The sequence below is a fragment of the Dysidea avara genome, chromosome 9 (assembly GCF_963678975.1).
Source record: "Dysidea avara chromosome 9, odDysAvar1.4, whole genome shotgun sequence".
In the NCBI taxonomy this organism is placed as follows: Eukaryota; Metazoa; Porifera; class Demospongiae; order Dictyoceratida; family Dysideidae; genus Dysidea; species Dysidea avara.
This window is the reverse complement of record NC_089280.1, coordinates 4,942,131-4,954,358: the sequence shown is the minus strand read 5'-3', so window position 1 is coordinate 4,954,358 and position 12,228 is coordinate 4,942,131. Positions and strand designations below refer to the sequence as shown.

Sequence of the window (12,228 nt, the reverse complement as noted above, 5' to 3'; positions counted from 1 at the left end):
TGGTTAGTAATGGGTTTTCTGCTAATAATAATAAAGATGACGTCATTTTGCAGAAACTCCATAACACAGTACACCTTAAGTAAATTGTCTTTTGTTCAATAGCGCAATACCAAAGATGTTTCCTAGAATGACTGGATGTGATGTCATGATTAGCACAGTTATTCATATATATATAGGCTAAAATCCATTTTGTACTGAATCAATTCAGCATGCTAGCTAGTCAGTAAGTGAATCTTTCCTCAAGTGATGGACAAGAACCAATTGAAAGGTGCTGGTTTTAAATTTCCTCTGACTGAGAAGAACCCTCGAAAAGGGGCTACTTTTATATCAAAACTCTTTTACTGGTACGTATGTGTATATATACAAGTTAGGGATAAGTTCAAGCGGTTCAATTATAAATAGTAGTGAAACAAGGGAGGCCTACACCTGAAGATACTAGTTGACATTTATTCAGCCTATAATTACACTGTAAAAAAGCAATGATATCTATATATGGCAATGATATCTATATATGGCAAATAATAAAAATCACTGCAAATTCTTCAGTGATGCATGGTCACTAAAATTCACAATGATGTTTATTATTTACCACAGATTTTGAAATTCACTACTTCATATAGTACCCACTAGTGGGTATAGGCGACCTTGCCTTGTTTCACTACTTCTATTACTGTGATCCTTAATCAAACTTACAACTGATTCCTCTTATACTTGTTTGTTTACTTAATTATGATTGTGAGGATGATTTCTGCTCAATATTCTTTTGTGAGTAAATCCAAACCTTTATGATCCGTAGTGCCTAATATACAGTACCACTGTACGTATCAAAGTGGTTTTGTTGAATGGGACAGGTGTTTACTAGCTGTTTACAGAGGCAATTCCAGCAAGATCAGCATTCACCATGCCAAACTACAGCAGTTGGAAGCTGTTGGATGACGATCAAGCACTACTTCATTTGATACAGACTATATACTTGCCTCTTTATACATAGCCATTCTGAGATATCATAGTACCACCTGGGTGGAACTATGATATACGACGTGATGTAACTTTAACAGGCATTGTTTTTGTATGTGATGCTTGGTGGGGTATAATATATAAATGCATAGGGAGACTAGTGTAGGTTTTCAATCCTTTTGATTCTATATTGAGTTGCTTGAGTGTTCTCAGGAAAAATTATTGCATTGCATAGGCCACTAGGCATTACTTATAATAATTGTTTTTGTGATGTGGGCATCATTTTTCTACACTCAGTCACACGACAAGATGGCTCTGTGCACCAGGGTACACATTCAGTTGGATCAAAGGAAACATGAAAGCCATCTTTTATCCTAAAACCACAAGCACAGGAAAAATTGAAGCCATTTACAACTTACTTGTTTGTGAAGTCTAATGTTGTAAAGTGTGAGATAAAAGGCATGTCATTATCAAAGCCACAATTTGTCGTGTTTATGTAGTCAAGTCCCTCAAAGTACTTATACCACACCATGCACTTGTAGTACATCTTAGTTAACGAGCTTGACCTTGGGTTGTCTTGGGGTTCCAGAACCCCCTCTGAAATTCACCTTGCAGGCTTGCTGCAGGAACACCAGATTATCTTTGTTTGTATGGCAGCACAATAACTATACAGGAAGCATAGCTTTGCAGTATAATAAGAAACTTACATTGATCCCTCAAAAGTGAATACAAAAGTACGTATTGAAAAAGTTAAAGGTCAAGATATCTATTAGTGCAGTCCTCAGTTGTATTTTAATGGAGCAGTTAAAACCACTCTAATAGAACATTCATAATGGTATACTATAAAATAGGCATTAAAGAAAATATAAACTGTGTAGCTAGCTAACTGACCAGCCATAAGCCATAATTGACATTTAGGGTTTACAGAAAAAGGAAGCCAAGTATGTATTAGGTTATAAATGAAATCATGAATCTGAATAGTAGGCAGTTTAGTGGTCAAAATTTGCCAGCAGCTGGCCTGCATCTTTAACCCACTATGGTAAATAGTAAGGATTGATATACAATAATTTAAACATGTTACCATTCAGTGAGTAATTATCTATACTTTGATTAACTTGGTCGTCATGAACCAGTTCTATTAAAGTTAGATGGACTAACAGAACAATGTCTGATATGTGAGACAGGTATTTCAAGGGTTATAATAGTGACAATTCTGGGAAGTCATGTACACTATTTATAATTCCAACTTGGTTTTATATGTCTCCTGTCTATAGCATTTACTTGAATCATTGTAATGGTTTAATACTGTGCAGTTGGTTGGATCCCATCTTTTGGATTGGATACAGACGAGAGTTGAAGCAGGATGATCTGTATGCTGCTCCTGAGGAAGCTAGATCCCAGGATCTTTCTGAGTGCTTCAACAAGTATGTTTACATTTATACTGTTACAATGAACTCTTGCTAAAGTGTAAGAGTCATCAAAATCAAAAGCTACGTATCTACCATGATGAGCTATATAATACAGCAGATTTTATACCTATCGCTGCTATAAAGTACATTACATATGTCATAATTGTTGCTTCATCAAAATGCATTGAGTATTATATTGTTGAATTCAGTGAACTACATCTTGCAAAGTTCATGCTGTTTTCATTGTTAATATACTACATAAATATGACATTGTAATGGTACCTGTTTTCTTTTTTTCTTTTTTCTTTGCTGCTGTGTCAACATTAATGGTGCTTATTGCTAAGTGACACTCAATTTTTTTTGTCATCAAAATTATGAAAAGTGCTCCTAAGCAATGATCTAGAATAATTTGTCTAACAACTATATTTAGAACTGGTACAAAGAGAATAGTACAATTACATGAGATGTAGTAGACTGTCTATAAGATTTTAAAAGATGGAAGAAGACCGCAGTAGTCAATGATCATGAATGGCAGCAATGCATGTAATTGACTAGCAGTGTAAAATTATTACACATACTTTCATCTTTTAGATATTGGTTATCTGAAACAAGGCGTATCCACAAAGGAATGAAGCCTCGGTTGTGGTTTGCTTTATTTTGATGTTTGAAGTGGCAAATTTTGCTTCATGGATTTCTGTGTGCTGTGAAGGTATGAACTATGAAGTAGCTATATATTCATCAGAAGAAAAAACACTAACTAACTTACGTAGCTGTGATGTACTTTTGCATGCAAGTGTCATGAAATTATTTCTAACTTACAGTTCATACCCATAATGGCAATACCTGTTCTATTGGGATATCTATCACAATTCTTCTGTGAAAAGAAAGCATTAGAAGAACTTTCTTTAGTAAGGAATGACAATGATTCTGAGGTTTTTTGCTTCTGAAGGAACAACCATCACTAGAAACGTATATCTGTATGCAACAGGACTGATGTTGGTCATGCTATGTTTTGCAGTGCAGTATACATGGGTGTATTACTGGTCAGACAAGATTGGGATGACGAGTAGAATTATTATGACAGGAGCTATTTATAGAAAAGTACGGGCAATAAAAATTTCTACAGTAAAAGTAATTTATATCACTTACATATCACTTATCACACCCCCAAGAAAAAAGGTTCATAATACATCCCTAGATAAATAATTTGGTTCAAAAATTTATTATTTTACCACTGAAAACAAAAAACCTTGTTATTTCAGCCGACCAACAATTCAGGTTCTTAAAACTGTCTATTATAGAGAGTTCCATTTTATGCAGCTACATTGATCTGGTAAATTATACAGGTATTGCGTCTATCACACTCCACCATTGGACAGTTATCAATTGGGCACATTGTAAACCTTGCTTCCAATGATGTTCAAAGATTTAACCAGGTACATGTGAAATATATTTTGTTTGGTATTATAACAATTTGATCTTACAGGGTTTTGAATATATCCATGAACTATGACTAGTACCACTTCTGATACTGTCATTTACATACCTATTGTGGAGAGAAATAGGACCAAGTTGTCTAGTTGGGATATTCCTAGTTGTGTTTCAGTCTCCAGTGCAATACATTTGTGCTCGGCTATACACAAAATGGAGGTAATAGCATGAATTAATATGTTAAACTTAATTAGTCATTATCTATGTCACATATTATTTGTGCCTTCAGTATTACAGTGACTTCTGAAGTTGACCACAAACTGAAATAGCTGTGTGTGTGTGTGTGTGTGTGTGTGTGTGTGTGTGTGTGTGTGTGTGTGTGTGTGTGTGTGTGTGTGTGTGTGTGTGTGTGTGTGTGTGTGTGTGTGTGTGTGTGTGCATTTATGGCTGTTTTTGCTGTAGTATATATGTATATGTATGCACATGCATGCTCACATGTTGTAATTACTTAATGACCTTTTGTAGTTGCTGTACGCTGTAATTGCTCTCATATGCCATACTTTTGTCTTGATTCACAATCTTAACCACGATGCTATTCTTGCTATACCCACAGGTTAAAATCAGCTAGAGTGACAGACAAGAGAGTGAGAGTGATGAATGAGATCATCAGTGGTATGAGACTGATCAAGATGTATGCCTGGGAGTGGGCAATCCATGAATATGTGAAGAAGATCAGAAAGTTAGTATCCCATTCATTGTCACTATCATCATCATTTATTGTATGGTAGGAAGGAGAGCAACATCATCACTCAAGCTAGTATGATTAGAGCGGTCAACTTGGTGGTTTTCTATACCTCAACTAATTTACTCAACTTTGTCACCTTCTCAACATATGCTGGATTAGGCAATACCCTAACTCCAAAGAAAGTATTTTCGGTCATCTTCATATTTTCCACTATAAGAATTTATTGCATTTACTTTCTTGTACTTGCAATACTAACACTTTCAGAAATGAAGGTTGCGATCCAGAGAATTGAGGTATGTAGCTGTAAAGAGCTATGACTACTTGTACATCTTCATGTTAAGTGCAGTCCAACAGTATATATGAACAAAATGTTTGCAAGATCTTGCAAGAGAAACCAGTCATTTTTACAAGAATCCTGTGAATTCCTGCAAGAATCTTGCAAGAGCTATATGTTTGCAAGAAAACCCGGTCATTTCTTGCAAATCATGCAGGAATCCTTCAGCATCTTGCAGGATAATTTTTGCTATAGACCATAATTTTGTCCATTTGTTATACATCTCACCATATAGTAGGAAATGCTTAAGCCTTGGTGAATAGCTATTGGTGAAAAACACTTTGGTGAATCACCATCTTTTATTATTATCATTAGCACTTTACAGTGACCAGCACTGAAGGTCTGACAGCAACATGTGCTGCAGCCTTTTATAACATGTTACGGTGTCACCACACATTGGTATTAGCTAGAGATGACCGGAAATGTACTTTGGCGGGCAAATTAAAGGACGTGCAATTTATCAAATCGTCAATGTTTTATGCCACCAATGTTTACAACTATACAGTATCATTGAGATGATTGCACTTAATACAGCAATGAAGAGTAGCTATACTGTATATACTTTGTATAAATCCATTACTGTGTACATACTGAGATTATCACTACATACATCGTGCGTTGTTTTAGAACCTACTATTACTACCAGAACTTGATGATACAATAACTGGTACAGATAGTGATCCAGTCAACACAACTAGTAGATCATGTTCTCCTAATGAGTCTCCTCTTAAGTTGGTCAATGAAGAAGTCACTAATGATAGTGGACGCGGATCATTCTCTAATGAAGTTACTCCAAGGGTTATAGTCAATAATCTAACAGCATCCTGGACACATGTTAGAGTTAAAAAACACTTATATATACAGTATCCTCATGTATTTGATGTTTGTAGGATAGAGAGAAAGTTGTTTTAAAACATATCAACTTCAGAGTAGATCAGGTGAGGTGTTTAGTAGAAGCCAATTGAAATTACAAATAATGATGTAGTCAAGAAGGTTACTGGCAGTAGTTGGTCCAGTGTGATCAGGAAAGGTGTGTTGTCTACCTACTATAGTTGCGAGGGTTACTCTAACTGATTTCCATCATACTTTACCGCTATTATAGTCATCGATATTGCAGTGTCTACTGAGAGAACTAGAAGCATCGGATGGGTCAGTAGACATTGAGGGCAGTATATCTTATGCAAGTCAGGACCCATGGATATTTTCTGGAACAATTAAACAAAACATTTTATTTGGACAAGATTATGATGAGGCTTGGTATAAGAGAGTAGTGGAGTGTTGTTGTCTTGTCAAGGTAAAAAACAAACCTCATAATCTATTAAGGAACAAAAACAAACTGGCATATCTATTTAAGGACATTGATGAGATGCCATTTGGTGATGAAACTTTGATAGGAGAATGAGGAGTGAACCTTAGTGGTGGTCAGAAGGCTAGAGTGAACCTTGCCAGGTGTGTGTAGATCATGTGAGAAGCAGTAATGGTGTAATGTCATGTGTTGTGTGTAGGGCTGTGTACAGGGACAGTGACATCATGTTGTTGGATGATCCTCTGAGTGCAGTAGATGCTGCAGTGAGCAGATGCCTGTTTGATGGGTATAGACTACTTAATGTAGTGATGGATTGTAGATGTTATTGGTGTTATGATTATAAGGTGTATATGTGGAGTGTTAGCTGATAAGTTGGTGATCTTAGTGACTCATCAGTTACAATATGCTGAACATGCAGATCATATTTTAGTACTGAAGGAGGTTTGTGTGTTGAGCTAGACAAAGTGATTATAGTGTTGTTATTTGCATATGTTAAGTAGGGGTGTGTACAAGGATATGGAAATTATGAGGAGTTAACATCAAGTGGTGTTGACCCTACTGAGCTATTTGATGATGTAGAGGATAATATAAAATCAGCTGATATAATAGTTCCAGAGGTTGTGGCAAACAAAAGCAATCATAAAATGGAAATGGCATGTCAAAAAGTTACTGAGTGTCCGGACCCGTTACACGAAGAGGAAATGAGAAACCGTACACCATTAGTCAGTGATCGTGATGCCAGCACTGACTCACAATCAAAGCAGAATACATCACTATCTTCTGAGACATCTGTACTGTCCGATTGTGATGAAAATGAGGTGTGTGTGTGTGTGTGTGTGTGTGTGTGTGTAGATGGGGATAATGACTGAGTACATGTGTATGCTGTGCATGTATGTGTATGCCTGAATAGTGTGTGTGTCTGTGTATGTATCTGTGTGTCTGTGTGTGCACGTGTGCTTGTATGGCATATGAGAGCGAATTATACTATACGTAACTCCTTTTATTGTACTTAGAATTTTGCACCAGATATCTTGTTCTTGAGTGGTGGTATATAGACATGTAATGTAAGCCTAACTCAGAGACATGAATTCACTCTAGAATGTAGTGAATGTTGTACCAGAAGAAGAGAGAGCTCATGGAACTATCTCTAACAGAACTTACTTTAAGTACATCCAGGAGGGTGGAAACACACTGATTACCATTATTTTTATATTAATGTTCATCTTGGCTGAGGTAAGCAAAATTTACATTATGCATGTAGCTACATTGCTGGCACAAAATTTACTTTTACAGTGCAGTATTGTTGCAGCAGACTGGTAGTTATCAGAATGGTAAGTCGACATTACAATTGGGCACAATGGGCAGCGTAATACAATTTATTTCACAGGGCTACCCAAGATGGTTCTTGCTCTCCACAAGTTGAAAACATATCATTTAATACATCTACTTTTGACCTTACCACTCACCAAAAAATCGGAATATATGGTGGAATTATTGGAGGCACCATATTCATTGTATTGTTGCGAGCTATACTAGCATTCCTGATATGCCTTGCTGCAGCTCGTAACTTGCACAACAAAATGTTTGAATCAATATTAAGAACACAAATGCTGTTTTTTGACACCAATCCTGTTGGTAAGTATATTCCTAAGGACAAAAGAAGCCACAATTATTGACACCATATCCCACAGGACGTATTTTAAATAGATTTTCAGCTGACACGGGACTGCTAGATAGTGCACTACCTCACCTTTTCCTTCATTTCTTTACGGTAATCATTGTATTATTATATATTTATTACAGCTTCTGATGTTGTAGATATTGTTGAGGATTTGTGCAATTGTAGTCGTTGCCTGTATTGCTAACTACTGGTTGGTGATTCCTGCCAGTATCATCATTGTAGCAGTTTTGATATTTCGCTCTTTCTTCCTTCACACCTCATGAAATATACAAAGACTTGAAGCAATCTGTATGTAAACCCAAATCAGGTTGTATAAAAAAGATTGTTGTATATTTCTACACAGCTCATAGCCCATTATATTCCCACATTTCTGCTACAATTCAAGGCTTGTCCACCATTAGAGCATTTAAAGAACAGATGAGTTTTCTCAATAGATTTCACTTCTACCAAAATGAGCACACCAAAGGATGGTACATGAAAATTGCTACCTCCCGATGGTTTGGAATCAGACTTGACCTAGTGGGATCAGTTTTCCTTACAATCGTGATTTTTAGCTCAATTCCCCTTGCAGACAGTAAGAAGTATTTGTTTCATTTAAATATAGTCGACACTTTTCTCTGCATTTGTAGCACTTGATCCAGCTTTAGTTGGTCTAGCAATGCTTTATGCAGCATTTCTGGTCGGCTTATTTCAACACTGTATACGTACCAGTGCTGAAGTAGAAAATTTGGTAACTGCATTTGTGTACACAAGTAAACAACAACATAACAATTCATGTAAATCCTTAGATGGTATCAGTGGAGAGAGTCATGGCTTATGGTAAACTAGAAAGTGAAGCAGAGCTGGAAACTATTCCACATGACAAAGCTCCTCCTGTTGAATGGCCTGACAAAGGAGTGATTGAACTTCATAACACTAAATTTAAATATGCCACTGATTATCCCTATGCATTGAAGTCAATATCTTTTAGAATTGAATCATGTGAAAAGGTTGATAACTAATTACTATTAGACTGTGACAAGTTGTGTGTATACATTATATATTAGATTGGTATTGTGGGTAGGACTGGAGCTGGCAAGTCTTCATTGTTGTCAGCATTGTTCAGATTAGCAGAACCAGAAGGAGTGTTTGAAATTGATGGAATACAAATAACAGACATAGGACTACATGATCTTCGTAAAAAGATATCAATTATTCCACAGGTGATGTGTTGTGTATATGTTGTAGTGAAATTTAGACTAGTGTGTGTGCGTGATACAGGACCCAGTACTGTTCAGTGGAACTGTGAGGTATAACTTGGACCCATTCAATGAACTTGAAGATCACCAACTATGGAATGCATTGGAAGAGGTTTGATGAGATGCTATAACAATCATAGCTATCACTACAATCAGGTACAACTGAAGGAGATAATAAGTAATTTGGAGAATGGGTTAGAATCACAAGTGTCTGAAGGTGGTTCTAACTTTAGTGTGGGTCAGCGACAGTTGATGTGTCTAGCAAGAGCACTATTGAAGAGGAACAAGATCCTTGTGATTGATGAAGCAACTGCAAATGTTGACCTAATGTGAGTTACTAAGATGTTAAGAGTGAGAGCTGTATGATGGTGACATGTATTGAGTACAGAACGGATGGTATAATTCAGGAGATGATCCGCAAGAAGTTCAACCATTGTACTATCCTTACTATTGCTCACCGACTGGAAACAATAATGGACTCTGATAGAGTACTGGTGGGTTAGGATGATAGTGAATAATTGTGTAGATGCTGTTGATTTGTAGGTTTTATCTTCTGGTAAAGTGGTAGAATTTGATACGCCATTCAACCTCCTACAGAAACAACAGTCAGTGTTTCATAGTATGGTAAAGAGAACTGGTCCTGCAAACTCAGAAAGGCTTAAGGAAATTGCTGCAACTGTAGAACAATTAAGAATCAGGACTAGCAGTAATTGACAATACATTTTTAGATTATAAACCCACTATATATATATATATAGATTAGTTTAATTGCCAAGCACCTTAGTGCAAGACAAGTACTGTTGCAGTTTGAACTTTCTGTATATTTACCATTTATTTATTTATTAATAATATAAGTCATTTATTTATTTATTAATAATACAAGTCATTTATTTGTAGCTGTGTTTGTCTGCAACAGAAGTACATGATGTAAGGTGTTGTGCAATGAAATGATGATGTAATGTGGCAAAGGTTACAATTGTTGTGTATATTTAATCTGTAATCCAATAAGTATGTGATGGGTCTTTGGCTGTGTCTGAATAACTAAGAACAGCAAACAACTACTGGAGAACAGCCTTACAAAAGCAGCGGTATTTGTAGTGCCACAAAGCTAAACCTCAAACAAACTTTAAGGTTTGAACACCAGTGATTGCCAGCACAATTTTTATATATTGGGTACCAGAGAAGCTGAAACACTGCTTTGTGTGACATGATGCAGACAAAATAGAGTAACAAAAATGGAAAACACAGTAAAAGTTCAGATTTGCAGCTGGAAGAGAGGCTAAAGATTAATTGAACAGTCACACTGTATGTTGAAATATATCCTAATAAGACATTCACAGGTGGGTATTAGATACTCCAATAGAGCAGTGAAGACAAGATTTTCTAAGAGCCTATTTGGGGCACAATTAACTGAACATAATTTGAGCATATGTAAATATACAGTATTAGGAAAACAATCAGTAATAAGCAATTTCATTTAAGTAGCTATTCACTGGTTCTGTATGGTTATGAGTTATATCAACAAGTTCTACATGTGGTAGTTTGGTAAATGAGGTTATTGTATAGATGTCAGTGAGGGCAGTAAAATGTTTCCATCCTGATATATTTTGTGAAGACTTAATTTGTGACAGACCAGTCAGTACACTGCCATGTACATGTACTCTCACAATAAATAGCAAGATAAGTAGATTCCTGTGCACTAAGCTGCTGATTGCTGAGTTCCAGTATTATGTTGGCCACACCAGCTGTCCTGAGGGTTGCTGACAACAAACTGCTGAGACTGCATTTTAGTTACTGTCATAACTGTAAAAGCTTTGAAGATTCATAAAGTACAGTGTGTGGGCTATAAAGTACAGTTCACACCACAAACTGTACTTCATGTGGACTTTTTCGTTTGATGTCACCCACGCTAAGTTCTCAATATAACATATAATTTTTATTGTGCCTGTTTCAACTATATACTGAACTAGCAAGATGAACACAGGCTGAGTTGATTGTCGGTATAAAATTATATGGCTTTATGTGATGACTTCATATGCAACCTACTACAGTATACCTGGCTATAATTAGTTTTCTGTGTATAAAAATCAAATCAGTGGTACAGAAACTCCATATAGCTAGCTATAGTGCTATATACAGTACACATTGTCCTTTGTGAGATCAATATATAGTCTCAGTATTTGTTGATGAGATAGTGTATCCATTAGTCCATTATGACATGATCTCATCATTCTAGGAAACATCTTGTGCATTGCACACTTTTAGTATATAGAGATGCAAACTGATGACATCATCATTATAAGTATTATACGTAGAAAAGCATTTAGTAAAATTACATACAGTACACAGTACTGGAATGTTGACAGGCTTCACTGACTTCCGGGGAGTTTTCTGAGTACTGTAGTGAAGCCATTCAAGACAAATGGCATCATGATGAATAATTTTCTGTTATATGGTAGAGAAGTAGGGAACAAGAACAAGCAAACCAACTATCTTCATCCACAAGATCATATCAGAATAGTTATTTCTTCAGAACTATTAAAGAATGGAACACCTTGCTACTAAATATAGTAGAAACCTCTGACTCTGATTTATTTACATCACCTTTACAATCATATTATTGCACTTGTAATTAGACAATTTGTCTATTCTAACTTTCTTTTCTTGAGCATACCTGCATGGATGACTGCTCAGTATAAATAACTGGTAGTAATCAAGGCAGATCGAGGATGACTTATAGTTAGATTGAGTAGAGAGTGTTCGTGTTGCTACTAGCCAGATAGGTTATCAGAATTCATGATTGCTATGAATCTCAATGTCCGCACTGTACGTATGCACTGTATAGACTTGCCAGCATTGGGTCCAAACATATTGGACACGTTGTTGATTCTAAGTTTTGTTGTGGCCATTCCTCTTGACACGAGGGGCAGTTGTCATGGTGATTATTGACGCCACATTGATGTAGAGGGATTACAATTATTGTGTACTAATTAACAGGCTTGTTGTACAATACAACAAAGCTGAAATACTATAGCAATAACACATACCTGGGCCATTCACGTTCACCTGCAGCTAGGCACTTTTCACTACTTAGTATCTTTTCAGCACTGCCCTGACAAGCACACGT

General features: G+C 36.2%; 1 pseudogene; it reads left to right on the top strand.

Annotated features, from left to right (window-relative positions):
- The first annotated feature begins 221 nt into the window (after positions 1-221).
- LOC136266582 (ATP-binding cassette sub-family C member 4-like) lies at positions 222-10,650 on the top strand (annotated as a pseudogene).
- Positions 10,651-12,228: the final 1,578 nt, after the last annotated feature.